Below are 5,936 nucleotides of genomic sequence, written 5' to 3'. Positions count from 1 at the left end.
GACCTCAATCCCCATCCTAAAACCCACCCCTCCTACCCCCGATCCCTTACCCCACATCCCTCCCTAAAAAATATATTTTTCTTTTTAAAAAAAATTAAATTTTAAAAAAATATTCTTACCCCACTCCCTATCCATCCACCCAACTTTCCAAACTCATTCAAATTTATTTTCTTTACAAAGGGTAAATATTAATATATTAATATTTTTTTAGATTAAACGGGTTAAATTAGACGGATCAAGATCCAATCCAATTTTTATCCATTTCAACCCAATATCGTGATTTGGATAAGGAGGTTAAAAAAATAAAGAAATTTTTGAATTTTGTGGTTATATGAAATGTAGTAAAATGAACTTTAATCTTGTTGTCTTTTATATATATCTATCTATCTATCTATCTATATATATATATATATATATATATATATCACATGTGAAAAGTTGAACTTAAAAAAGTTATCAGAAAACACTAGTAAAATTTTCAGACTATATAAATTTTGATTGACACTGAGAAAAGAAAAATATTATTGTTTTCGCACATAAAAATAATAAAGTTTCATAGTATTTCGGTAAGAATCTATTTCGCATCATGCGTTTTTCCAGTAATCTAATTCAGAGAGAAATGAGTGAAAAAATCATTTTTTATAACATAATTATTCATTGATGTGGGAAAAAAACTTTATTTCTCGTAGTTAAAGAAAGAAAATATTTATTTTAAAATATACTAACAAAGCAAGTCAAACAAATTGAAATAAATAAATATATTATTCCAAAATATTTTATGAATAATATAAAATTGCAAATCACATTTTATAAGTATGTTATTGTAATTCAAAAAAATAAAAGATTTAAGGTATCACTATTTGATCTTCCGACAAATTTTAAATGTCTTAGCGATCATGCCTGGAACTACCATTCTCTGTAGGCTTTCTTTTTTGGTGCAAATTCTTTATGGTCTTTCATGAATTTTGACCAAGCGCAAAATGCTATTTTTGGTAAAAATGTTTTCCAACGGTATTATAGTCAAACATATATTGATGTTGTCCCTATACACAAAATTCAATTTTTTTTTTACGTCTTCCTAGGAGCTCCACTCTTTTTGCTGCTTTGATGACTCAAACTTAATCTTCGCATTGAAAGTGAGGGATGCTTTCCCTCCGAATAACACCCTCTTGTCACTAAAAATTCAAATTGACTATTATTGTCAAAAGAGAACTTCACATACACATATAGCTACTTCCTTATATTATATCATAAGATATTTCAAATCCCAGCTAAAACTAATTAATCTTCAACTACTGCACTTCGCTATAAATAAAGAGTTCCATTTTATATACGAATGTAAGCTTAACCCGATGATAAACTAAAAACAGAAAGGCACAACTTAGACAAATCTTTAGCTCCTGTATTTTTGTGTGGTTCGTTGACTATTACGCTGAAACAATATAACAATATTTATCATGCACGTATGCATCCAAAAAAATAGCGACCGTTGGGCTCCTTATCAACAAAACTGGGAGAAATTAAAAACACTCCACTATCCCAACTAAAATCTCCTCTAGTTTAGGACTAGCATTCACTGCTATGTTGACTTCACACGTCCTTTGTTTGTTAGGAAACTGATTTAACAAAGTCGACACACAAATTAACAATCATGCAAAATTGAATTGGGATAGTGTATGAAACAACAATAACATACTCAATATAATTTTATAAAAGGGGTTTGAGGAGAGTGGCATGTAACAACTTTATCCCTACCTTGTGAATGTAGAAAGGCGATTTTTGATAAACCCTCGGCTCAAAAAAAGCATATAAAAAAAAATAGTAAAGCAAATACATTAGCTAGGAAACCATGGTGAAAATAATAAAGAATAGAACAGTAACAACAATGAATAATATGATAATTGGCACAAAGAAAACAACAATGTTAACATAGAAGAATAAGCTAGTATGATTTATGTAATCGAACGTCTCGGCATGATATAACACTACAAAGATTTGGGCTAGATTTGAACTATTAAATTTGGCGTGATTCAACCCCAACCATGAATCACATCTGAAGATAGATCTAGTAGGTTGATATTGTTGGGTTCTAGTAAAAATGTGAATGGAAAATGGAGAAAAGAAAATGAAGGAAAAGTGAAATATATGTTCACTTTATAAAAGAAGTGTTCTTCCACATTGGTGGGAGAAAAGAAAATCCTTGTGCTTAAATATAGAAGCACTTCTTCATGTGGATTGTGAGGCAAGAATATGACAAGCCTAGCACTATTAGAATTGCTCGCTCGGCTCAGCTTTGGATTTGGATTTAAATGTATTCAATGATCGATCGAGAGATTATCTTTTTATGACAAAATTCATTTGAAACTTGAGAGTTAATAATATTTTAATCTAAAAATCCGATATGAAAATATTATCCATTTGTGGACACATATAAGAAAATGCGTACGCATGTCAAAAGGCACCCCGAAGGAACGTGACCCTTGAAGCACTGGTTGAAGACAAAAAAAGGTGACCTGCGCGCGCAGGTGCCGATCTGCGGGCGCAGATGGCCGTGCAGGTCAAGGGTGATAATTTGTTTTTTGACAAATATCGACCTGCGGGTGCAAGTGACCCATCTGCGGGCGTATGTGTGTCCGCAGGTGGCCCAACGATTCAAAATAGTGCATCTTTTCAAGAACCATTGCTTCTTTTCTGAAGCACCACCTTTTGGCTATAACTACCTGATTTTTTTCTCAAGTATAGACACAAATTTTGAAGTGATAAAACACTCTTTTTTCTTATAAACTCAAGTTTGATTTACGAATCGTTAAGTGAATTCATAGTTTGATAGATTTTGAGGTACCGCCCATTCGGTCGAAGTGATTCATTTTATCCTGGGAGGATATATTCCATAACCTCAGATAATTAAGGGAATAATTTTCTAAAGGACACACCGTGAGTTCAGTGGACTTGAATCTTTCAATCTTCATCTCTTTCTAAACGTTTAGTTTTGCTATTTTTCATAAAATAATTTGAACTTTATTTTGTTGATGTTCATAAGTTGGATGGAACTTATTGTTGAAGTTCAAAGTTGTGAATATAGAGTTACAAATTTATTTGATTGTTCATATGTTAGTTTGAACATATGTTTGAGGTTATTATTGAAAATACAGATTTTACCAAAACCTGAAAAACAATAATCTTAAGGAAATTAATAAGTACTTGATCAATCTGTATTGGGTTTGATATTGTGGAGACTAAAATATATTGATTTCTACTTTCTCGGTTAGAAGAACATTCAAACTTCACCGAGAAATTAGATTGGAAATTCAGTTAGAAGAATATAAAAACTTCATCGATTTATTGAATTCTCTATATTGGTTTCTAGAGTTTATAACTCATGGATTTTCACTCTGTTTGAACTTGATAGTAATACTAAGACAAAAAATCTTCATCACGAATAAAAATTTATTTGGTTGATGATTTAAAGACATAAAAACTTCATCATTGATTAGAAACAAGTTGTTTAAAGATTAAATCTTTATTGTTAGTATTTTGAAATACTAAATTGATTGTCAAAAATTGACAAGAAAATAAAAAATAAAACTGAATAACAAATTGATTCAGTAGTGAATGGTATTGTCTCAACGACAATCAATATTGCGTTAGGAGAGGAGCCACCTTTGACAGAGGGTGGCCAGTTGTACACCCTTCGCCGAAAAATTATATGATGAATAGAGGTTAAATATTAGTCATTGAGAATGTATATTTAATTTCACATACGCTTCATATAATTGTGAATAAAATTTGCACATCCTTCACTAAATTTCTGAAGTCGCCACTGTATTGCGTCATTAAGTCGTTCAGATGTTGCTTTAGCAACGACATCGGCAGGAGAACCAAAAAAATTTTTGGTGTACACTTTAAAGAATGACGGTAAATGATGTGATTTTGGCTGACCAAACATGAAATACAAATATTTACAAGTAGAGATCCTTGATCTTGAGTGAATTTATACACCTAAGCACTATAACTTACCCATACTTTAGCTAAGTTGTGAGAACAAAGTTCTTAGTTTCTTATGTTTTTATTTTACTTTTTATGTAATTGAGCTAACCTATGTGATTAGCATGATTTCAGGTGTAAATGAAGTAGATAGAGACATAAAGGGACCATGGATTGCGGATGGCATTAGACACAAACAAAAGTAGCATGATGGATGGAATGTGGCGCCTAAAATTATGTCCCAAGACTATTTAGTCATTAAATTAAGTCTAGGGACTTTGAGGGTAATTAGGGAGAAAAGTTACTTAAAATACCCCAAGCTGATCATTGACGTATTATTCTGTATCTTTTGAATTGAGAGTGGTGGCTTAACATAAAGGAGAGAAACAACTTCATCTTGTTCACGTACTATTCCATCAAGACAATTTATTTTGGCGATTTGATATGATGAACATTATTATTTTGATTTATTCTTTATTCATGAGTAGCTAAGTTTATTAGTTAGATTATGGAAGCCTTGTAACATACAATCTATTACATTAGGTTTTTGAATTCATCATATATTGATTTTCTTCTATCATACTCTCTTCGTTTATCTTGGATTCTCGTGGTTGCAAAATAGAGGATGCGCCTTAAAACACAACTTGTTCGATAGAAAGGTTGATGTTAAAAAAAAGAGTAGTGACAAGAAAATAGGATTTCCAACCCCTATTTCATACGTTAATGCCTTAATAGGATTAACAACTTAGAGATTTTGTATTGTTATTGTAAACACTTTTGATTCGAGAGAACTAAAGTGAATTAGTCCTTAATTGTTGAGAAACACTAGGATTAAGTTATAGAATATGTTTCTCTATAAGCATGATACATGTATGAATTCGTAAAACCCAATAGTGGAAAGTATTGAAAACTACAAGGTGGATATAACCATAGCTTGCTATTTCTCTGGATTCGAATACTACTACACATATCTCATCTAGTTAAACTGAAACCATTGATTTGTGAATTGAATCAAATCCCCCTATTGTTTTACAAAAATAAATGACTAAAAGTCAACTAATCTACATATAACTTAATTAGCACCATATTCCCTGTGGGATTCGACCCCAATCTAGTTGGGTTATATATTTGACAATGACCACTTACACCCTTGTAAGAGAGTTATAATTTAGGTGTATCAAATTTTAGCCCCGTTGTCGGGGAATATGGTTGTCAATTAAGTATATGAGTGTTAATTGACTCTAAGTTAAGTTTCCCAATTTTACTTTTATTTGTTGTTTTTGATTGTTATAGGTTCTTTGTTGTATATGCCATGAACTAGAAGGTCAATAGAACCTTTATTACCTGTCAACCCAAAACCTTCACTAATCGGGAAAATGGGTGATCAACAAGAAGCTAAAAGATTAGCCGCTTTGGATAATGCTCAAATAAACCGACAAAATGCTGGATTACCCGAGCGTGTGCCCAATGCTAATAATGAGGATTTGGGTGATGATGAGTTGGTTGATCCTGTAAATAAGCGGTGTATTGAAAATGTTGTACCAGCAAATCAAAACCAATAAGCAAGAGGTAGAATACACCAACAGCCTGCAGTGCATTTTTTCCTGGATGATGAGGATGATGCTGATTTGGATGGAGCTGGAGCTACAAGGGCAATCATTCTACCACCACTAGCTCCTGAGGTGAAATTTAATATCACAAGTACTATGATTCATCTACTGAACTTGAAAGGACTCTTCGGTGGATTACCCGGTGATGATCCAAATCTACATTTGGTGAATTTTATCAACATTTGTAAGTCGTTTGATAATTTTAGAGTGGGGTAAAATGCTATTCGTTTGAGATTATTTCCACTGTCTCTGTTTGGAGAGGTAACTATATGGTTGAATGAGCTGACTCTCGATTCTATAACAAACTAGAGGCAATTGAAAGGAACTTTTCTAGAAAGGTTC

Source organism: Capsicum annuum, chromosome 10, assembly GCF_002878395.1.
Source record: "Capsicum annuum cultivar UCD-10X-F1 chromosome 10, UCD10Xv1.1, whole genome shotgun sequence".
Taxonomy (NCBI): Eukaryota; Viridiplantae; Streptophyta; class Magnoliopsida; order Solanales; family Solanaceae; genus Capsicum; species Capsicum annuum.
Note: the sequence above shows the minus strand (reverse complement) of the source record.